Below are 25,362 nucleotides of genomic sequence, written 5' to 3' on the forward strand. Positions count from 1 at the left end.
GTGATGCGGGCACTGCAAGGGGCACCACATCATCGCACAACTTTCCTGTCAAAAACGCACCACCAGCATCTGAGCACCAGGAGGTCAGACAACACCACTGTGAGGAGCATTCCGCAGGACAATGAGCCTGCTTTCCGCTAACATCTCAAAGAGAGGCTGAGGAACTGTTTCAGGTTAAAGAAGACTTTAGAGACGTAATAATCACAATGCCTCCTGGGCTGGATCCTGGATTAGGTGGAGGAAAAACGCCATAAACCAACATTGTTGGGCAACAGATAATGGCTGAACAGAGACTGAATATTAGAGTCTGCAATGATAGTATTGCATGAGGTTAAATTTTCTGAATTTTATCATTGGACTATGGTTACCAAATGAATATCACTGTCCTGAGAAAACAAATACTAAAGTGTTTAGTGATGAAGGGTCTTGACATCTGCAGTTAACTGGCTAAGAACATTTCTAAATCTCTACCTCCATCACCACCTCCACACCTAGATGGTGAGGAATGTGATAAAGCAATCATGGTAAAATGTTAATGACTGAGGAACTTGAGTGGAGTCTAAAGGAAATTCCATGTACTAGTCTTACAATGCTTTAATATCATTTCAAAATAAAATTCTTTTAAAATCATTAAATCCAGTTCCCACATATATCACTGTCATCCTGACTTTCGAAACATTTCATGCGTGCGTAGTCACTAAGTCATGCCTGACTGTTTGTGACCCCATGGACTGTAGCCCGCCAGGCTCCTCTATCCATGGGATCCTCCAGGCAAGAACAGTGGAGTGGGCAGCCATTCCCTTCTCCAGGGGATCTTCCTAATCCAGGGATCAAACCCGGGTCTCCTGCATTACAGGTGGATTCTTTATCATCTGAGCCATCAGGGAAGCCCAATGTGGGGTGACTGGGCTTCATCAAGGTTATCATCTAAATGAGATGAGAAACTGGGAAAAAGTATGCTGAAAAAGCAAACTGACAGAAAAGGTTCCCTTACTGGTCAAATTTGTTAAAAAAAAACATTGACTTCTTAAATCTGGACAAAGAAAATCACATACAAACCTTGGTACTTCAACTAGCCTTCCTAAATCACCAAATAGGAGCTCCACTTTGGGGAAAAGCAAACAAAACAAAAATCCTCTTCTGACACAACCTAGAATTTTGCTTCAGGTCAAATGACCTCAGGGTACTATGAACTAGCGCTTGCTCTGCAATAGTTAAAAGACCAGGAGACTTGGGAGACTGGAAATCATTCATGCGGTTTTTGGTCTTTCTACTTAATTGACATCCACTTATTAGAGGACATCTAGTTTATAAAGCCTAAGGTATGTAGGCCCTGAAAGATGCATGAGAGGAAGGAGGAGACAGGGAAGTGACAGGGATGCAGATCTATTGACTTCTGGGTCCTTTGGAGATCATGAGAGAAGAGACCTATAAAAAGTTTGTGCTAATTCTTCTTACACAGATGAAATATGAGGTCTAACGGGCTGCCATACTCTTACAAATCAAGCTTGACTATTTCTCACCCTCACTTCTCATAGTCAGTAAGCCCAATCTGTACGACCTCTGAAATAACTCTAGAATCTATCTGCCTCTCTCCAGCCCAGGTCACTGCTGCCTGAACAACATCAAAATCCTCCAACGAGTCCTAGTACATTCACCATTGCCCCCTCTATTCTCTTATGCGGCTGCCATTATGATCCTGGTGGTCTACAGGGCCCTCCATGATCTGCTCCACCCAAGCCTCCAGCCTCATCTCTGTAACTGTCCATCTTAGTCCTCCACTTCCAGTAACACTGACCCTCTGGCATCGCACAGCATTCAACACATGCCACTCCCTTTCCCCCCAACTTTTGGCATAGTGAACGCTTCACTGACTTTCAGGTTCCGGTTAAAGCACCCCTTTCTCAGCGCTGCCTGCTCTGATGCTAAGAGTACATGAGCAATTTGTGTCAAGCTCTCAGAGCACATTTGTGAATTCATCACACAGACAATTAGTTTCTTATTCATCACCAGACTGTGGGAACCATATCTGTCCATCTTCATCTCAGTATCCACAGCATAGAATACACTATCAATGAATAACTACTGAATGACATTTAAATATCATCTAAGAAAGGAGAAAAGAAAATGTAAAGGTTAACAGGAAGCTTGATCGATGCTCTCTGGGCCGTTGATGCTTCAAGAAAATAGTGTTAACATTGAGAAATACTAGACTTTTTCACTTCTCTCCAGTGCGAGAAGTTTTAGCCCAGTTTCCGAAAAAGCAATTTTGACATGCAGGACCCACTTTCTTGGTATGATAGACCTTCTTTTTGTCCTAAATTCACTTTTCCTTGGCTTTTAAGAAGCTCTGCCTACTTCTGGTAAATTCTATGATCATCTAACCCATATTCTTCATGGATTTATTAAACTCTAATCATATTTCTTCTCAGTCTTTTCAAGTCTGAGAAGTCCTAATTATTTCAGTCTGCCTTCATATAGTAAGCCCCTCCCACTTCTCCATCAGATTCGTGACTTTTCTCTGGCCTTACGTGAGCTCCATTTCGCCTCTCCTACAAGATTAATGACTACAACTACAAAAAGTATCCTAGATGCCAATACATCACATCCTAGATTTGTAGGAAGGTTGGCTGATAATGTCAGACGTTTTGCAAACTTTTTCTTACCCATAAAAGAAAGAAGTCTCCTAAACTCATGATGAGAGTTTTCCTGAGACAGATATATGTATGTATGCATTCCCTCAAAGACTGGCCAGGAGCTATGCACTAAGAAGAGCTCTGCCAAGTTCAGCTGTGACAGATAACACCACTAGTCTCTCTTACTGGGCTGCTTTGATCTTTTTGGGAAAAGAGGCGCAAGACCCTATTCCTGCTGTGAACACCCCCATTTGTGATCAGCTCCTCTACCGGAATTCCCCTGAACGATCTCTTGAAAAGAAGACTGGGGGTGGAGGGACGGGAAAAAAAGAAAAAAAAAAAGAAAAGAAGACTGGCCCACCTACCCTGGCCCAAATGATCATCAATCTTCAATACAAGATGAAATTGCAGGTGACTGATTGCTCCATCAGGTGACTGATAAACTAGCCAATCTGATCACATGGACCACAGCCTTGTCTAACTCAATGAAACTAGACCATGCCATGTGGGGTCTCCCAAAACGGACAGGTCATGGAGGTGAGTTCTGACGAAATGTGGTCCACTGGAGAAGGGAATGGCAAGCGACATCAGTGTTCTGCCTCGAGAGCCCCATGAACAGTATGAAAAGGCAAAAAGATAGGACACTGAAAGATGAACTCCCCAGGTCGGTAGGTGCCCAATATGCTACTGGAGATAAGTGGAGAAATAATTCCAGAAAGAATGAAGGGATGGAGCCAAAGCAAAAACAACACCAGTTGTGGATGTGACTGGTGACAGAAGCACAGTCCGATGCTGTAAAGAGCAATATAGCATAGGAACCTGGAATGCTAGGTCCATGAATCAAGGCAAACTGGAAGTGGTCAAACAGGAGATGGTAAGAGTGAACATCAACATTCTAGGAATCAGCGAATTAAAATGCACTGGAATGGGTGAATTTAACTCAGATGCCAATTATATCTACTACTGTGGGCAAGAATCCCTTAGAAAAAATGGAGTAGCCATCATAGTCAACAAAAGAGTCTGAAATGCAGTACTTGGATGCAATCTCAAAAACAACACAATGATCTCTGTTCATTTCCAAGGCAAACCATTCAATATCACAGTAATCCAAGTCTGTGCCCCAACGAGTAATGCTGAAGAAGCTGAAGTTGAACGGTTCTATGAAGACCTACAAGACCTTTTAAAACTAACACCCAAAAAAGATGTCCTTTTCATTATATGGGACTGGAATCCAAAAGTAGGAAGCCAAGAAACACCTGAAGTAACAGGCAAATTTGGCCTTGGAGTACAGAATGAACCAGGGCAAATAATAGAGTTTTGCCAAGAGAACGCACTGGTCATAGCAAACACGCTCTTCCAACAACACAAGAGAAGACTCTACACATGGACATCAACAAATGGCCAATACCAAAAACATATTGATTATATTGTTTGCAGCCAAAGATGGAGAAGCTCTATACCGTCAGAAAAACAAGACTGGGAGCGGACTGTGGCTCAGATCATGAACTCCTTATTGCCAAATTCAGACTTAAATTTAAGAAAGTGGGGAAAAGCACTAAACCATTCAGGTATGACCTAAATCAAATCCCTTATGATTATACAGTGGAAGTGAGAAATAGATTTAAGGGACTAGAACTGATAGAGTGCCTGATGAACTATGGACAGAGATTCGCGACATTGTACAGGAGACAGGGATCAAGACCATCTCCAAGAAAAAGAAATGCAAAAAAGCAAAATGGTTGTCTGAGGAGGCCTTACAAATAGCTGTGAAAGAAGAGAAGCAAAAAGCAAAGGAGAAAAGGAAAGATCTACCCATTTGAATGCAGAGTTCCAAAGAATAGCAAGGAGAGATAAGGAAGCCTTCTTCAGCGAGCAATGCAAAGAAATAGAGAAAAACAATAGAATGGTAAAGACTAGAGATCTCTTCAAGAAAATTAGAGATACTAAGGGAACATTTCATGCAAAGATGAGCTCAACAAAGAACAGAAATGGTATGGACCTGACAGAAGCAGAAGGTATTAAGAATAGGTGGCAAGAATACACAGAAGAACTATACAAAAAAGATCTTCACGACCCAGTTAATCACAATGCTGTGATCACTCACCTAGAGCCAGACATCCTGGAATGTGAAGTCAAGTGGGCCTTAGGAAGCATCACTATGAACAAAGCTAGTGGAAGTGATGGAATTCCAGCTGAGCTATTTCAAATCCTAAAAGATGATGCTGTGAAAGTGCTGCACTCAATATGTCAGCCAATTTGGAAAACTCAGCAGTGGTCACAGGACTGGAAAAGGTCAGTTTTCATCCCAATCCCAAAGAAAGGAAATGCCAAAGAATGTTCAAACTACCACACAATTGCACTCATCTCACACGCTAGTTAAGTAATGCTCAAAATTCTCCAAGCCAGGCTTCAGCAATACGTGAACCGTGAACTTTCAGATGTTCAAGCTGGTTTTAGAAAAGGCAGAGGAACCAGAGATCAAATTGCCAACATCCGTTGGATCATCGAAAAAGAGAGTTCCAGAAAAACATCTATTTCTGCTTTATTGACTATGCCAAAGCCTTTGACTGTGTGGATCAAAATAAACTGTGGAAAATTCTGAAAGAGATGGGAATACCAGATCAACTGACCTTCCTTTTGAGAAAACTGTATGCAGGTCAGGAAGCAACAGTTAGAACTGGACATGGAACAACAGACTGGTTCCAAACAGGAAAAGGAGTACGTCAAGGCTGTATATTATCACCCTGCTTATTTAACTTATATGAAGAGTACATCATAAGAAATGCTGGGCTGGAGGAAGCACAAGCTGGAATCAAGATTGGCGGAAGAAATATCAATAACCTCAGATATGTAGATGACACCACCCTTATGGCAGAAAGCGAAGAGGAACTACAGAGCCTCTTGATGAAAGTGAAAGAGGAGAGTGAAAAAGTTAGCTTAAAGCTCAACATTCAGAAAACTAAGATCATGGCATCCGGTCCCATTACTTAATGGCAAATAGATGGGGAAACTGTGGAAATAGTGGCTGACTTTATTTTGGGGGGCTCCAAAATCACTGCTGATGGTGACTGCAGCCATGAAATTAAAAGACGCTTACTTCTTGGAAGGAAAGTTATGACAAACCTAGACAGCTTATTAAAAAGCGGAGACATTACTTTGACAACAAAGGTCCATCTAGTCAAGGCTATGGTTTTTCCAGTGGTCATGTACGGATGTGAGAGTTGGACTATAATGAAAGCTGAGCGCCGAAGAATTGATGCTTTTGAACTGTGGTGTTGGAGAAGACTCTTGAGAGTCCCTTGGACTGCAAGGAGATCCAACCAGTCCATCCTAAAGGTGATCAGTCCTGGGTGTTCATTGGAAGGACTGATGTTGAAGTTGAAACTCCCATTCTTTGGCCACCTGATGCGAAGAGCTGACTCATCTGAAAAGACCCTGATGCTGGGAAAGACTGAGGGCAGGAGGAGAAGGGGATGACAGAGGATGAGATGGTTGGATGGCATCACCGACTCAATGGACATGAGTTTGGGTAGGCTCCAGGAGTTGGTGATGGACAGGGAGGCCTGGCGTGCTGCAGTACATGGGGTCGCAAAGAGTCGGACACGACTGAGTGACTGAACTGAACTGATTGCTATATATTGCCCAGTTTCAATCATTCATACTCCAATATTACTCAACATATTTTGGATAATGTTCCAGAATTTTATCTTCATGTTCTTTTTAAATTCCAGAGTGTCAAAACTTTGCAGCCAAACCCAAAAATATCTACATCATCTGCTCATTTATTCTAGGTCACCTAAGACATGTGTGACATAAAAGGCAAATGAGGAGTGACATTCTACTCCACTCCTGTCTTTTATCTTGTCTCTCTATCCTCCTATGATGCCATCTCCACCCCATGTTTTCAGCCTGGTAAAGACACCTAATATAATATCTCCCCTCTCCCCTCAATCTCTTTCTTGAATTTCAGGCTCTGTATTTCAACTGTTCTGAAAAAATCCAAACTAAATCCGAATAAAACAACCAACCCCAAAGACACAAAGTATAGAGATAAGACATTTTGGAACATAAAAAGCGTAAATGTTAAACAGACAATTATTATAAGACAGTATCTTTGAAATAAGTTACAGACTCTTTGGGTGTTTCTTTGAAATAAATACATCCAATGGTTGACAGGGATAGTGTCAGATTTGAAGGCAACAAAATAAGCCTCTTAAAACTATGCTACTTCAAATGGGGGAAGAATGTTCATGTTTTTTGAGTCAGTTCCTAAAAACTACAGTTTTCACTTTAATACTTAATGAAGCTTTGGATCTCGTAGTCAATTTACTTAAAATTACTCATTTTGGCCTCTAGACTATACTGTACCAAAGTTCATTGTGTCTGTCTCGTAAAGCAGCCCGTGCATTGTTAAGAGTAAGCCCCTTTCAGTGGTGTACAATGCTAAACACAAAGCTGTCGGCTGTCCTGACAGCACACAGAAAACTCAGGCTTCATTCCCAGGCCAGACACTGAGGCATTGTATGATTCTGTGCAGGCCCATAAACCTAGCCGGCTTCAGTCTCCCCATGATTAACCAGTAATGTTTTAATACTATCAGCCACTTTCTTTCTTTAGGAGGATGTTATGAGGCATTAGTTCAATGCATTATGCTACAAGAAGGTAACATACAAGTAAGGAAGTGTATTTATTACCTTACCTCATCTCACTAAGGAGAAGGCAATGGGAACCCACTCCAGTCCTCTTGCCTGGAAAATCCCATGGATGGAGAAGCCTGGTAGGCTGCAGCCCATGGGGTCGTGAAGAGTCGGACACGACTGGGCGACTTCACTTTCACTTTTCACTTTCATGCATTGGAGAAGGAAATGGCAACCCACTCCAGTGTTCTTGCCTGGAGAATCCCAGGGACGGGGGAGCCTGGTGGGCTGCCATCTATGGGGTCGCACAGAGTCGGACACGACTGAAGCGACTTAGCAGCAGCAGCAGCAGCATCTCACTAAGGTATCTCAGATGATTGTCATCTCTCTTGGGTAAGGGTCTGGCAGTCCACCATGTAGCCCAGACTATGGTATTTCCCTTCCACCGTCCCACGGCTGCCTCCACATGCTCCATGCCATCCCATTCCAACCCAAGACACTAAAAGACACAAAGCTTAACCTTCACTTGCAGCAGGGAATAGAGAACAGGGTGAGTCTGCATGGTAACTATGGGGTACAGGGGAGGATGGCAGCAGACAACCAAGGTCATGGTCTCTTGCTTAGACTGTTCAGTTCATAGGTTTGTTCACACAGGGTCTGTTATGACTTGTTCCTTTCCAAAAGAACCAAGTCTCTCTCTCATCATGTTAAGATGCAGGTTGTTTCCTGCCAGCTTAAGTTCACAAGCTTCTACCAACACTGTATGTGAGGAAACAGTGAGCCAATGTCTTGAGAGAGGGCCAAGACTGAATCACCAGTAGTAACTCTGTGTTGTAGACTCTGGACAAATTGTATACGCCTGAGCTGAAAGGCAGATTAGCCAAAAAGCCTAAGCCAAAATATTCAAGAATATTTTCTTGCAGGAGGATGATCACATGTATCAGGAAAAAAAAAATAAGCAAAAGATTAAATTGCCAGGGTAAAATGAGGAGTTGTATTTCAGCCTGGTGGTCTAGCACCAAGGCAGCAAGATTATCTTAAAATATCCCCATTTCTGCTGGGGAAAGTACCAGACATTGGTAAACTGGCAGAGCACTGTACATAGCCGGTCTCACTGAACAACTGTTCAACAAACTGACGCTGTAAAGCACTAATGAAGCACTTACCATATATCACTCTTCCCTCTACATCTCTGCCTTAATGATGCCAACCATCCTCCAAATCACTCTCTAGCCCCTCAAATAGCCTGAGCACTTCGTGTTTCTATGCCACCCGGGTCCCGTGCACTCAGAAAGAAAGGCTCTTCCTCTTCTCTACTTGACAAATTTCTGTTCAAAGTTCTGCTCAGATGACATCTCTGCCAGAAGGTCTCTGATTCCATCAGAGAGAACCATTCCCTTCTTCCATTCCTTGGCCCTTTAACATACTTCCAGCACTGTGGTTAATATTATGCCACATATTTTTTTTTCCTGACTTCTGTAAGAATTATTAGATAACAGATTTATGCACACTGACCCAATAATCCCTGGTCTGATTACTTGGTCAAAAAGTTTTACAGCCACCCAGGGTGGCCAGGCACCAAAGCAGAGAGGCAGAGCTGTCATACAATTCACAATTCTAGACAGAGTCCTGCTCAAGATCCTCCCCTTCTGGCACTGGCCCTTGCGCTGCCAGTGTCTCCTACCATCCCATCTCACTTAATCCCTAGCCTTTGGGGACACGGCATTTATTTCAAGTGATGCTCTGTTTTTCACCATGAATGCATGACTTTATTCTGTACATGATTTCAATTTGATTGAGGCTCTGTAGAGTTCCTGGAAATTTTTCTTCTGTCAGTGTCAGGGCTTCCCACAGCTATACAGTCACTGCCCAAGCCCCATACTATCTCCTCCTTATTTATCAATAAAACAGGTCTTGCCAAACAAAACCCAGAGGATTCCTATGGTGGATGACTGCATCTTTCCCTGGAGCCCTCAGATGGGGCCTAGCACTTTGCTTAATGAATATTTGTCAGATAACAAAAAATTAGTTAATTGGTACCTAAAAGCAAGAGAAAAGTTACCCATAATTTGACATGGATATGTTTCTTAGGTGGTTTTGTTTCAAAACCAAAGAGACACCTATACATTCTGACCTTCAGCAACTCTCACAATGACAAAAAAGATTTTGAAAAGAAGTCAATTTCTAGAATGTTTTCTAACGCTAAACACGTTCACTGAAAAAAATATTAAGTATGTTAATATACAAAACTATAATTTTAAAATATTTTCCAAGTCTATAATAATAAAATATGGGTCCACGTTTATAGAGCTTGAAAGAACTGCTTAAACTCTGTAAAAGACATGAGGAAAAACTGTGTCCTAATAACACAAAAACAAAACCAAAGGTGATTGGTACTATATTAACCACAAGATATAAATGATTTGTGAGTGTTAATTCACCTACTCCCAGGAACAACCCAATGAGAAAAGTACTTTGCACTTCCCATTTTAAGATGGGGAAAGGGAAGCCCAAAGAAGTTAAATATGGTTGTTTAAGTGGAACCAGGATTTGAACTCTGGCAGTCTGGCTCCAGAGGAATTTTCTTTGAGTGATGGGAATGAAAAGCCTCTAATACCCGAGAGTGTGTCATACAGAGGCGAAATTAGGGGCATTCTGTGAACAGGGCAATGTACAGATACAAAATTGTGCCAGATAGTTTGTAAGAGCCAAGAGTTGGGGGCTCCAACCAGGTCCATTCGGCTCCAGAGCTCTAACTCATGTCCTCTTGGCCTTGGTACGGCCACGTCTGGAGTCAGGGATGTTGTCCTGAGGGAGTGAAGGGAGGCTTTAACAAGCCTGCCTTTGTAACTGGACAGATGCCTGGCAGAGGAAGGAGAAGATGTGAGTCTCGGTGATGCTTCCTTCCTTGCACTGTCCCATTCATGGCTGAAGTACCTTTCATTCCAGGCAGAGAACTGCATCCTTCTCCCAGGAGAGTTAAAGGAACTGGGTTCCTTTGGGCTGACTTAGGGAGCAGAGAAGGAGGGGGAGCTGGCTGGGCTGGAAGAAAGAGGACACTGGAGGGCTGCTAGCGTCTTTTTCCTGCTGTTTGCTTCTTGCATTTAACTCTTTTTTTGTCCTATGAAAAGGTGAAAGCCTATCTCTGACGAAAAGCCCATGCTAATGGCAGAGATTTCTGATTCTGAGCATGGTAAATAGGGGGGGAACCTCTAAAGGAAAAGTCTTCAAATTTTCTCCTTTAAAATATATGTGCATGTAAATTATACTTTAATAAAGTGAATAAAACAAGCAAATACTACACAAAATAAAACATGTCAGGGAAGAGCATGGGAGAAAATACATGAATAAACTGGGTTGTTTGGAAATCCATGTCAAAGAGACAGCCTATATGAACATACAAGCTCTTCGCTAACCCTTTCTTTTCATATGCATGAAGAAAAATGAATTTCAAAAATGCTCTGATGTCTAGGATTACATAGTAGGTCTTGCAAAAGATGTAACAAGAATATAAATTCAAAATGGCACCTACGACTACAGAAATAATCAGCAGGGTGACAGTGCTGTGAAGAGGCCCTTGATCACCAGGCAGATCCCAGCAGACGACTCCTCTCCATGTTACAAGGGCAATCCACTTTTTGAGGTGAAAAATCCTGTGGCCCTTTAAGACCCTAGTCGGGGAAAAAACAATAAATTGTTTTTACATAAGATGGGTCAAACCTTTCGGCCACGCAGGCTGCTCCAAGCTCACAGATGAAGGCTTTGGCCCAGAACTGTCTCTGGGCTGAGGCTTCTGTCCAATACATCAACTGCCTCAGGACACTAAGTCTGTCTTTGCCTTCCCCTTTGTATTTCTCAATCCACATTCCCTTTTGGGGTGAAATACTCCATTATTTCTGCTTTGTTCTGGGCTGTCTCCTGTCTCTGTCCCTATTAACTCGTGGCAACAAAAGAAACAAACAGAAGCAGGGGATTTCATGCTTAGCAGCTACAGCCATTGGCCTCACAGCTTTGCAGAGGGACAGACATTTGAGACTTTGAATGGAAGAGAGTGCCATGGTGTTGAACCAGACCAGGGGCCCACGTGGCTCCCAGTCTGCGCATCAGTCATCCTGATCAGTGGCATTCACCAGTCCTAGTACATGTATTTCCATATAAGCCACAAGTCGAGTTTTAAAAATTAAGGCGTGTATCTGATAATTAGACTAAAGGAACTCTAATTCAAGATTCTCTTATATTCTAGCAATCCATAATTTCAGGTCTTCTCATGTAAGAAATAGATTAGGGGGATATTTTTCTATAAATGAAAATGAAGAAACTCAAAGAAGAAGCTAAGTAGAAAATAAACATTTTTCTTGTTTTTAAGATGTAGTTTTTCTTTTACAATGGCTGGACAGAGTATCTAATTTTTCTAATGACAGAATTATCCAGTAAAACTAGCAGTAAACTCCCCAGGTATGACTGTATGTAATGAGAACCAAGCTAAATGCATATTCATAAATGTGTACAGATCAGGGCTTCACCTGGGTCATTTTCAGACAATTTATTATGTTTTCCCCTAAAGAGCAAAGAGATATAAATTTAGTTGAACATGAAAGAGACAGTAACATATTTTATATTGAACCTTTTTTTTGGGTCACTTTCTAAACAGTTTTTCTAAATGAAAAGTAGGGCATAAAAATACACTCACTACCAAAAACACGTTTACAATTCCTTAGCAATGGCATTTTTCTATACTTTGTACACTTAGGAAAAATCAGGGGATGCAAATATTTAAAAAGAGCTAGAATCCCTAGGTAGATCTTCAAGTGGGTTTGCAGGTCATCTAAAAATCTCCCAGGAAAAATCCCAACAAAGCAGATTCTCTCTGCTCGTCATGCTTTTGGAACTGGAGATGGGAAGCCTTGGAATAGTCAACAGGAAAACAAATCAAACTAAAGTTGTTTTCTTTGTAGACCTGAACAGTGGAAATCCCATTTCATTCGCAACCATATAGCATTCCGCCACTTAACAACCTTTAGGCTCCAAGATGGAGCTGAGCCCCACAGAGCTCTCAGTCACCAATTCCTCTAAATCTGCCCAATTTGATCTCTACCAAAGGTACGTGACATTGTACAGGAGACAGGGATCAAGACCATCCCCATGGAAAAGAAATGCAAAAAAGCAAAATGGCTGTCTGAGGAGGACTTACAGACAGCTGGGAAGAGAAGAGAAGCGAAAAGCAAAAGAGAAAAGGAAAGATATTCCCATCTGAATGCAGAGTTCCAAAGAATAGCAAGGAGAGATAAGAAGGCCTTTCTCAGTGATCAATGCAAAGAAATAGAGGAAAACAACAGATTGGGAAAGACTAGAGATCTCTTCAAGAAAATTAGAGATACCAAAGGAACATTTCATGCAAAGATAGGCTCGATAAAGGACAGAAATGGTATGGACCTAACAGAAGCAGAAGATATTAAGAAGAGGTGGCAAGAATACACAGAAGAACTGTACGAAAAAGATCTTCATGACCCAGATAATCACGATGGTGTGATCATTCACCTAGAGCCAGACATCCTGGAATGTGAAGAAAAGTGGGCCTTAGAAAGCATCACTACAAACAAAGCTAGTGGAGGTGATGGAATTCCAGTTGAGCTATTTCAAATCCTGAAAGATGATGCTGTGAAAGTGCTGCACTCAATATGCCAGCAAATATGGAAAACTCAGCAGTGGCCACAGGACTGGAAAAGGTCAGTTTTCGTTCCAATCCCAAAGAAAGGCAATGCCGAAGAATGCTCAAACTACTGCACAATTGCACTCATCCCACATGCTAGTAAAATAATGCTCAAAATCCTCCAAGCCAGGCTTCAGCAATATGTGAACTATGAAAATCCAGACGTTCAAGCTGGTTTTAGAAAACGCAGAGGAACCAGAGATCAAATTGCCAATATCCGCTGGATCATCGAAAAAGCAAGAGAGTTCCAGAAAAACATCTATTTCTGCTTTATTGACTATGCCAAAGCCTTTGACTGTGTGGATCACAATAAACTGTGGAAAATTCTGAAAGAGATGGGAATACCAGACCATCTGACCTGTCTCTTGAGAAACCTGTATGCAGGTCAGGAAGCAACAGTTAGAACTGGACATGGAACAACAGACTGGTTCCAAATAAAAAGGAGTACGTCAAGGCTGTATATTGTCACCCTGCTTATTTAACTTATATGCAAAGTACATCATGAGAAATGCTGGGCTGGAGGAAACACAGGCTGGAATCAAGATTGTCGGGAGAAATATCAATAACCTCAGATATGCAGATGACACCACCCTTATGGCAGAAAGTGAAGAAGAACTACAGAGCCTCTTGATGAAAGTGAAAGAGGAGAGTGAAAAAGTTGGCTTGAAGCTCAACGTTCAGAAAACTAAGATCATGGCATCTGATCCCATCACTTCATGGGAAATAGATGGGGAAACAGTGGAAACAGTGTCAGACTTTATTTTGGGGGGCTCCAAAATCACTGCTGATGGTGATTGCAGCCATGAAATTAAAAGACACTTACTCCTTGGAAGGAGGGTTATGGCCAACCTAGATGGCATATTTAAAAGCAGAGACATTACTTTGCCAATAAAAGTCCGTCTAGTCAAGGCTATGGTTTTTCCAGTAGTCATGTATGGATGTGACAGTTGGACGGTGAAGAAAGCTGAGTGCCGCAGAATTGATGCTTTTGAACTGTGGTGTTGGAGAAGACTCTTGAGAGTCCCTTGGACTGCAAGGAGATCCAGTCAATCCATCCTAAAGGAGATCAATCCTGGGTGTTCATTGGAAGGACTGATGTTGAAGCTGAAACTCCAATATTTTGGCCACCTCATGCAAAGAGTTGACTCATTGGAAAAGACCCTAATGCTGGGTAGGATTGGGGGCAAGAGGAGAAGGGGATGACAGAGGATGAGATGATTGGATGGCAACACTGACTCGATGGACATGGGTTTGGATAGACTCCGGGAGTTGGTGATGGACAGGGAGGCCTGGTGTGCTGCAATTCATGGGGTCGCAAAGAGTTGGACATGACTGAGCGACTGAACTGAACTGAACTGATCTCCCTTTCCTTTCCAACCCTAAAGCCACTATCAGGGTGTCACCATTATCTCCTGGAAAACACACTGTCTCTTCCATAATTGGTGTCCTTACTTTGGGTCTTATCCAACTCTGTCTACAAAATGCTAATAATGATCTTCTTAATGCACATCCAGTCATTCCCATGCTGCTGTTGTTGTTCAGTTGCTAACTCGTGTTCAACTCTTTGCAAACCCATGGACTGCAGCACACCAGGTTTCCCTGTCCTTCACTATCTCCCAGAGTTTGCTCAAACTCATGTTCACTGAGTCAGTAAAGTCATCTAACCATCTCATCCTCTGTCACCCACTTCTCCTCCAGCCCTCAATCTTTCCCACCATCAAGGACTTTTCCAGTGAGTCAGCTCTTCATATAAGGTGGCCAAAGTATTGGAGCTTCAGTATCAGTCCTTCCAATGAATATTCAGGGTTGATTTCTCCTAGGATTGACTGGTTTGTTTTCTATGCAGTCTGAAGGACTCTCAAGAGTCTTCTCCAGCACTACCCATAACTGTCAGTAAACTGACCAAACTCCTTATCTAAGCAGATAGGCTCTCTATGATCTGGACTTCGCTTTATTTCTGGCCTCCAATGGTTGTTAGAGGTATGACATGACATAACGTTCATAATGTTTATAAAGTATCCAAACCAGGGTTCAACACAGTCCTCGTGCCAACCACACAGACGTATTTACAGTTCCTGACCCAGCCTCCTCCACGCTCCATGTCAAAGGAGTTGACCCTCTGCCTATACATCATCCTCCACTATCTCCCTCTGGCTGGCACATAGTCATCCTTCAAAATTCAGCTACATGATCATTTTTTCCAGAAAGACTTCTACAACCCTTAATCTGATTGAGATGACCTTCTTTAAACTACCTTAGCACCTTTTCTGTTCCACTGTCCTAATATTCATTGTCCTATCGAATAAAGGTGATCTTTAGTCAATGTTCCCCCACTGGGCTTGGAGCACTTAAATGCAGGTTCCATTTCTGATTCAGTTTTGGACCCTAAGTGTCTGGTACAGCATTTATCATGTGGTAGAATACGCTCCCTAGCGATTCACAACATGATTTGATTAAGTGCATGGTCAGACAAGCCTGACATCCAAACCTATTGCAGTCTGAATGTTACTTTACCAATACCTGTTTCCTAATCTAGAAAGCAAGAGTCATCTCAAAGGATTGTTGGGAGGAGTAAATGAGATACTATATATCAAATACTCAGAACAGTATTCAATAATAGGTATTATTATCACTGTGATTGTGGTTATTAGACTTTTCACTTAGAATAGTGCTTTCTTAAAAACTGATTTTGTGACCACCCATCAGGACTCTTCTCACAGTGTACAACTCAAGATAACTCAAGGTGTGGATTTATTTTATTTGTCCATTTGGTCAAAGATCTGATCTGATATGGTAAGTATGAATGGTGGCTAATCACAAGAACAGTCCTTTTGATTTGCTATAATAACTATTAAAAGAGATCATAATATGATGCAGAGTGGGACCATCACTAGATTTTTTCTTCCTGAGAGGAGAAACAGCTTTTAAACATGACTGGTTTATCTTAACAGTTAAATCAATTCTCTCTGATTATGAAATCTCCCGCTATGTCTATGCAGACCTAGACAAAAGCACACTATTGGCGAGGGGAGGGGGAGGTGGTGGTGTCTGTAATTCTTGAGCATCCTCCAATCACGTTGCTTTAACTGCTGACAAAGACAAATGTTTACTATGGTCTAACTCAGAAGAGTCAATACAGTGAACTAGATGTTATCTCGCCTCACACATCAACACACGTGTCAGACAGACTCTGATTGCAAAGTCTGTTATTGGTGATGAGAGAGGCAGAGAGGGCACAGCTGGATATTTCAGATCCACAGCTGAGCTGGCAGCAGTGGTAGTTCAAGCCACCTTCTCACTTTAAAAGCTGGAACGAATCTGAGAGAGTTATTTAAAGGTGTGTTTTATTAAAGAGACACTTTAGAAGATTGTCAAACTTCACAAGCAAAGGCTGAATACACAGATTCAAGCAGTTCTACTTGGGGTCATCTATGAAATATCAATGGATTTCTTTCCACCACAAATAACTTATCAAAAATGAAGTACTGACAAACACAATCTTCTGTTTTCTCAAAAGATTAGAAGTAGCAATGTGGACTTAATATATATCATAAACATTTTTACTGTTTGCTTTATTTTATTCCTGGAATCAAAACAGGCACAGATACCTTAACTTATGTTCCTGCGTATATTACATAGATGGTACAGGTGTTATATTGCAGGCTAGTGAAGACAATAGAGGGATCCCACACGCCTGACATATTTAACTGGGGTCTTACTTGAATGAAGTCTCAACAACATCAAGAATTTTTTTTTTCTTCAAATAAAGCACTCACTCCCTATTCAAAGGAGTTTGCAAACTACCAGGAAAACATGATACTTGAACATCGTAAGTGTTTTAAAAAGGATGTCCTTTTTCTTTTGTACTAGCCAAGGTTCTGGTTGCAAATACCAAAAAAGTGATTTATTGGAATGTTATTGATAATTCACAGAACAAACCAGAAGACTAAAAAATTGCTAGAACCAATACAGTCTACAGTAACACTGCAACAACCATGAGTACAGGAGTCACCACTTGTACTAACTGCTTGGCATCCTGTACTGAACTCCACTGCAGCATAAGAATGACCTCTAACCACTCCAACTGGGTACCACTGACCATCAGGCTGGAGCATCCAACTGGCCACACCTTGGTTACATTCTGGGGTCCTGGCTGCCAGGGCTTCTCCCTACCCTTCAGCATTGAAAGAAGTAAGCCCTGATTCCAAGCTCTGGTGAGATTTGTCCCCAAATATTCATTTTCAGGGCAGCTAAAAACAAGATCAACTACACATTTTGTTCTTTGGCCCGATAGATGATAGACTTTCTCCATTATAACAATTTGGAGACATAAATTAGACAGAACAATGTTTGTTGATCTTCCAATTCCAAGGACTTATTCTGATGGAATACACCAGTCTTGGGCAGAGGGCAAGATGAAAGCTAGTAGAAAAATCTAAGCCTGGATTTTCCTGAGCAAAATGTTATATCCTCTCAGTGTCTCATTTGTGTGTTCTTATTTAATACACAGCTTTCCAACATGCATTCTCTTCTTTCGGTCCATCAGTTCAGTTGCTCAGTTGTGTCCAGCTCTTTGCGACCCGTGAACTGCAGCACACCAGGCTTCCCTGTGCATCATCAGCCCCCAGAGATTGCTCAAACTCCTGTCCATCGAGTTGGTGATGCCATCCAACCATCTCATCCTCTGTCACTCCCTTCTCCTCCCATCTTAAATCTTTCCCAGCATCAGGGTCTTTTCCAAGGAGTCAGTTCTTCTCATCAGGTGGCCAAAGTATTGGAGTTTCAGCTTCAACATCAGTCCTTCCAGTGAATATTCAGGACTGATTTCCTTTAGGATAGACTGGCTGGACCTCCTTGCAGTCCAAAGGACTCTCAAGAGTCTTCTCCAACACCACAGTTCAAAAGCATCAGTTCTTCAGTGCTCAGCATTCTTTATAGTCCAACTCTCATATCCGTATATGACTACTGGAAAAACCACAACTTTGACTAGACAGACCTCTGTTGGCAAAGTAATGTCTCTGCTTTTTAATTGCTGTCTAGGTTGGTCATAGCTTTTCTCCCAAGGAGCAAGCATCTTTTAATTTCATGGCTGCAGTCACCATCTGCAGTGATTTTGGAGCCCCCAAAATAAAGTTTGTCACTGTTTCCATTGTTTCCCCATCTTTTTGCCATGAAGTGATGGGACCAGAGGCCATGATCTTAGTTTTCTGAATGTTGAGTTTTAAGCCAACTGAAAACTGTCCATACTTCTACCTATAAATTATATGTAAAAAGATGGGAGCTGGCTACGTCTGTGTAGGAAGCTGATGCCTGATGGCTCTTATGTCCAAACTTGCATGTTTTTGCTTTCTTTTCAACTTTAACATCTTGTAGGAGGAAAATGGGACAGTGTGTGTAGCACCTAGCTTTTGTTCATTAAGAACAAAAACTCAATCAGGTAGCCTGTGCTATTGCTTGTCTAAGATCTAGATTCCCTAAAGATATATGACTGAGCTTAAAAAAAAAAAAAAAAAACAGACCACTCTGGTTTTCTACATTTATGTAAGTAATTCTTCAAATCTCTCTTTTCTAACTTGCAAATCACAGCACAACTGTGAAGCAACTGTTACAAAAAACTACTAATCAGGGACATGTGAAAAAACCAAAACCCAAAACAAAAAAACACAGCAATCATATTCATGGTTAATAAAAAATTTTTAAAAATCATAGTCTTTAGCTGACAAATTCAGCTTTCCCCAAAAAAATAAAATCTGAAAGGTTATAGTAAACCAGCACGTTAAAAAATTACACAAAAATCAAAACCAAAAACACAGTAGGGGGAATGAAGTTGGAAAGGAAAAGATTAGACAAAGGTATCTGCTTAAAAATAGGTCATTATGTCTCATTTATTTGGTGAATCTGTGGAAATTTTATGACATTCATCCAAGGAATTATGACTCCACCTGAACAGACTATCCCCTCCACATTTCTCCAAAGGAGGAAAGGGCATATACTCATGACTATTTGAACTGTTAGAATCAATTATATAAACACTACAACAGAGGATATAAAGGTCCTCAAGGGAATTGTTCATGGACAAATTAGAGATAGTGTTGGCAGAGGTAAAATATTAATCACCAAAAGAGTACATAAAATGTATCTGAGATGATCAGGGCTCATTTGGGGACCACACAAGGGGAATGAGATATCACCAGAAAAAATCCAAGTATTCTCTGTTACGTAAAAACCTGAAACAAAGAATTTCAGTCATAATAAACTCTGCATCTATTAAAATAAGATGCTATTGTCATGTAATCTGGGGGTAGTGGGACTAAGAATAAAAAAAATGCCTTGGGATTTTCTTAACACACAAGACTTTCAGAGCTACTATACAATAAAAACTGCAGTTCTCATTGAGTGATTCTATTAATTGATTCTATTAATGTTTTCATACTTTACAATTCCTTACAATTTGCAAATCTGTCTCTGCTCACAATGAAAGATAAAAGATATGGAATCTTAAAACATAAGATTTTTTAAATGATACATTACACAATGTTAAATTCCATAGTACTTCTTACATTTTATTACTTTTTTTGTATTATAAGCCACATCTAGTCTTTCATTGAAAGAAATGAGAAGATAATAAAAAGATATTGAATAGATATCAAATGAAATTTGATCAAATAGTGGCAAGAGATATTCTCTAAATCATACCAAATTTAAGTTAAGGTAGATACTTCAAACTTTCCAAGCCTGATGGAAAGACAAGGAGAATGAGAAGGGGACAGCCTAAAGATAGCACTAAATGGTGTGATAATCTTTGACTTGCCACCGGATGTTGTTTCAGCAGCAATTTCACCTGCAACCTCAAATATTCAACTGAATCTCAGCTTGAGAACTTTATACAACACTTTCATTAAAAGCCTCAATATTCAGTGCATACAAATGTCAAAATCATCACATTGTACACCTGAAACTAATAATGTTGTATGTCAATTAGACTTCAATTTTAAAAGCTCCAAATCTATTTTACTTCCATTGACAATGAGACTACAAAAAGAAAAAGACTTAGAAAGCAAAGTGCTCACTAGCAATTAATTATACTTTAAATTATGTTCACTCTTCAATTCTAACACAACATCTAACAACTTAATACTCAAATTACCTAGCTATAAAAAGTATATTAACTAACAGGCCTGGCTAACCTTGCCCCATTTCTTCCTCCCTTTCTCTGCTTTCTTCTAGAGCAAAACTCCTTGAAAGCATTATCTCTATTTCCCTTCTTTCCTTTCTATCCTGAACCCACTCTTAACAGGCTCTCTTCTTCTTTAGGTCATCATCACTAAATCCAATGATCAAATCTCAGGCTTTGTCTTACTGGTCCTTTCTGTTAACATGATTTTCACTGCCTCCTCCTTAAAATGCTTTCTCATTGAACTTCTGGACACCACTCACTTCTGGATTTTCTCTTATTTCACTAGGAAAGAGGTTCCTTGTCAGTTTCTTAATCTCATCAACCACTTACCAACAGAATACTTGGGATGACCTAAAGCCTATTCTATCTACACTCACTTTCTGTTGACCTCATCCAGATTCATGCTTTCACATCTCTCTAGATGCTTTTAACTCCCAAGTTTGTATCTATAGCATGGACCTCTATATGCACAAATACCTTCTTCACATTCCTCCTCCAGGATACTGAGTAGGCATCCTGAACCTAATATGTCCAAAACAGAACTCATAACTCAATTTTTTTCTTCTGCTTAGTTCACAGCAACTCCATTTTTTTTTTTTTTTTCAGTTGCTCACACCAAAAACCCTGGAATGATCCTTGGCATCTCTCTTTCCTCTTAAACCACATGTTCAATCCATCAAAAAACTCTGTCAGCAACAGCTCCAAAGTATATCCAGAATCCAATACGTCTTACCACCTCTACCCTTTCCACTCTAAGTCACCACCATCTTCTGCCTGGGTTACTGCAACAATCTCACAACTGGCTCCCTGCTTCCTCTCTAATCTCCCTATAGTCATTTATAGCACAGTAGTCAGAATGAACCTGTTAAAATATGTCAGATCACATCTATTTTCCATGCAAAATCCTCCAAAGGCTAGTCCATTTCACTCAGGATAAAAATCAAAACCCATATAACAGACTACAAAGTCCTATAAAAATCTGCCACCACCTCCTTCCTTCCACCCTTACCCCCAATTGTTTCTATGGCAATATCCATTATGATTTCCTCCTGCAGTCAGTTGCTCCAGGCAAACTGGCCTCCTTGCCATTCCTGGAGTACTGTAGGGATAGTCCAACTTCACAGCCTTGCAATTTCCTCTGCCTAGAAATCTCTTGCCCTAGATACACATAGACTTCCTCCTTTGTCTTGTTTGTGTCTTTACTCACACATTGCCTCTTCAGTGAGACTTACCCTGACCACTCTGTTTAAAAAGCACATCCTCTCTGCCTCGCAGAATTCCCTACTCCCTTACATGCTTTATGTCTTTTTACAACACTGTCTTCTTAGCTATTCAATAACTTACACATTGGTTTACTGCCTGTGTCCCCTCATAAGACTACAAGTCTCATGAGGGCAGGGATTTTTTCAGGTTTTTGACTGATGCATCTCCAGCAACTAGAACATGGCACAAAGTATACACTTAATTAATATTTTTAAACTATTGAATAATTTGTTGAATGGCTTTCACAGATCCTTCATAACCATACTGGATTACACTCTAACCTCTGTTCGGACTGAGGTTGATGGAATTTTATATTCTATTGATATTTTTCTTGAGTGGAAGGAACTCATATTCTTTTAAATCACATCCTATTTGTTTTGGCTCATCTTATAACTTTCTTTTGACTCTCACCAAGCTTAGTCTTCCTCTAGAATTATAACACTGAGTTAACAACTGTGACAGAGAAGGGGAGGCTGAGGCAGAGTCCCAGAGCTCTCCAATCTTTATAAGGTGGGCACAAAAGGAGAAACCAATAGTATGACAGGGGAAAAACTAGGAAACATAGTGTAATGGAACTCAAGAAAAGTTTAAGTGCTTCTTGAGTTGGGAGGAGATTATCAATAAGATGAATGTCTCTAAGCAGTTACATGAGATTAGAACACATAGATAACCGCTGTAATTGGGAAGGTAGAGGATACTGGTAATCTTGACAAGCACAATCATAATGAAGGGGTGGAGATGGAAATCCAGTGTATATACTTTGGTTCAACAACTTCCTCACCTGACTTGTTTCACCTGATCCAACCTTCCATTCTCATTGCTTTGACTACACAGATGATTTCTCAATCCCATGCCCAGCTTCAACATCTTTCTAGAGAACCAAACCAGTGTAGCTAAACTTCTTGTTAGACAGCTATACCTAGATATCCCTTAACAAACAAAACCCCAAATTTACCAATTTATAATTTACTACCAATCCTCCAACCCATTTGTCCCTTATTCCTATATTTCCTACTTCAGTAAATGTCATTATTGTCAAACCCAGCATTCAAAGCTAAAAATCCGTTAATATCTTATATTTTTTTCCTCTCTCACACTGCTCATAATTCATAATGGCCCCCTATTTGTGTTGATTCTACCTCTTAAATATTTCATATGACATGTGTGCATGCTCAGTCATGTCCAACTCTTTGCAACCTCATGGATTGTAGCCTGCCTGGCTCTTCTGTCCATGGAATTTTTCAGGCAAAAATACTGGAGTGGGTTGCCATTTCCCATTTCAGGGGATCTCTCTGACCCAGGGATCGAACCTGTTGTTTCTGGCTTGGCAGGCGAATTCTTTACCACTGCACTACCATATCTACTATTTTGCAATAAAGCCATTATTTCTTGACAAAACTGTGACGACTTCAACATTACTGTACCAAGCATATCACAAGTACTCAATCAGGTATTTGTTGAGTCACTCAGGGAATTCATATAGCTCTATTATACATTGGTCAGATATATGGTTATAAAATCAATTTTAACCTTAACAATGATTAAATTAAAAAAAAAAAAAAAGACAAACTGAATACTCTGGGGCTGAGCTTTAAGAATGATAATAACACAAATAAAAAGATCCCAAAACAGAAAGTACCACTGTCTGGGTTTGAGTGTTTGCTGAGAGATTATGGCCATGATCACTGTAGAGTCCCGACTGCCACTCACTAGAATTACTGTCACTGACTATGGCTTCCCATAGTCTCGTCTTGTCCACTCAACCTTCATAAACAACATATTTTCTCTTCAGAACTTACTCTACATGGTCTAAAAGCTGTAACTCCAATGAAAGAGCCTGAGTATTGCTAACAAGCAGACAAAATACATGACATAAACTATTAGTTTCTTCTTGTCAGAGACAAGGCCCAATGAGACATTCACCTTGGAAAAGAAGTGATAAGTCATGATTGGGAGAATATCAGCAAGTGTAAGTGATGATGCAAACGTAAGCCTCACGGCTTCTCCTCTCCTACAGTTTTCTGATACACAGCAATATAATCTTGACCTTGATAGCCTCCATAGGACCTTGTCAGGAGGAGACACAAAAGACCTCAAGAAGTATTTTGGCCCCAAAACATTTTTGAATCAAGTTAGAGAAAGTTATGAAACTCACAGTTGTCATACTTGACTTGCATCCAGAAACACAACTCAAATGAAGCATGTAGCCTAAATGGTTGATGGTTTTCAGCTGGATGTACTTTTCAACCACCTAAAATGAAAAATCTCTCTCTAATCTCACCCTAATAAAAATCTTTGACCTGGGGAGAAAAAAGGAAAAAAAAGATCCCTACATAACTTTATGGCAAAGTCAGAAGAGGAAGGTAGGTAATAGAAAATAGAATGACTTTAAACAGCTTTGTACTTTTAATCACTGATATTTATAGATTAAATATCATCTGGAAGGTCAAAACCTGGGAAGAATCTACGTCAGCATACCTGATCCATCATGCACACAAAATGAATCATCTTTTATCTAGCTCATATCACTAGAGAGTTTTACTTTTAGATGAACAAACGTCCCAAAGGGACATCTCATCATGCTATTTTAGAATCCCAAGGGGCTGGCTTCGAGAGTGGGGTGTCCCAATCTCTCTCTACTAGTGGATTGAATGATATGAAAACAAATCCATATTCTTTTTGTCCAAAAGGCAATATTGTTCTCAATTCTCAAGGTCTAGAATTTCCCTAACTCCTCCTCCCCCAGGCTCATATTATACTCTGTACTCTTACAGAATTTGGTTCATGTTGCTAATGTTCTACTTACTACATTGCACTAGAGTCAAAATGCATACTGAACGACTGCCTCGCCCATTACCTATTAACTCTAAATCATTCTTTATTTAACTCTATTTATCATCATGCCCGAAAATGTGTAAATCAATGGATAAAATTAATCACGACTGGTCTCAAGCAAATTGAATACACCCCTTAAAATAGTCCAGAATTCCTAGATTAATGGAAAACATAATTTTAGTCTCATTTTTTCAGGTAGATTCTCTATTCAGCTACCTATATTCTCATCAACAATCCTTTTACATGTTTCAAAAAGATCTGAAGATATTCTTTGTCGTAGACATTGAAAAGTGTCCTGGAAAAATAACAGATGCAGAGATGTTCATTTTAAAAAAATAAAAATTTAAACAAGATACATATGCTGATTGCTCTCTGGGAGAAAACTACACATTGTCCGAATTATTCTATTTACATAAGGAAAAAGAAAGATAACACTGCTTGGAAGCTTCTGGAACCAGGAGTCTTGAGTCAGCTGTACATTTCTTATAACAACTCCCTTATCTTCAAATTGGAGAACTCCTTTCAAAGTCAAGTAACCTGTGCAGTTCTACCTGGGCAGCAAGACTCGAGAGAAGGTTGTTTTCAACAGAAAGGGTAACTAAAATCCTGTATTCAGACAATTATCAACGAAAATATGCAATAAAATGAACTCAACTTTTGTCTTGTTTTTATTTCTAAGGGATCATGCAGAGCTAACATAAAAATTTTAAAAGAATACAAAATATGATGATGATGATGTAAATATCTACAAAAACAACAATTACTCACAGGCTAAAGAAGGAAATAATTTCCTATCCTCATTAATCGAAAATTCGGCCCAGCTCCTGGTATTTCAGAAGAACTTCTGTTAGCTCTAGTCCAGTTACAGACATGTACAGATACATGTTTTATTTTCTTCTCTATTTTTTCTGATGTTTAAAGTAATCCTTGCAAATAATACAACCAAACATATATGAGAGAAAGTTTAAGTCCTTCTATATGCTAACCTCCTACAGATTATTGGCATTCAATGCTTCCACTTTTTAATGCATATACTAGTTTATATGCATCTTTCTTCTTCTTTTTAAAAAATGGGATCACTATATACAAAGGTTACAACTAGCT

General features: G+C 40.2%; 1 protein-coding gene across 11 annotated transcripts in view; it reads right to left on the bottom strand.

The window, feature by feature from the left end:
* The window catches only part of ARL15 (ARF like GTPase 15), a 632,366-nt gene that overhangs the window by 469,948 nt on the left and 137,056 nt on the right, over positions 1-25,362 (bottom strand). The window lies entirely within an intron of this gene.

Source organism: Giraffa tippelskirchi, chromosome 8 (assembly GCF_054371585.1).
Source record: "Giraffa tippelskirchi isolate mGirTip1 chromosome 8, T2T-mGirTip1v1.2.pri, whole genome shotgun sequence".
Lineage (NCBI taxonomy): Eukaryota > Metazoa > Chordata > Mammalia > Artiodactyla > Giraffidae > Giraffa > Giraffa tippelskirchi.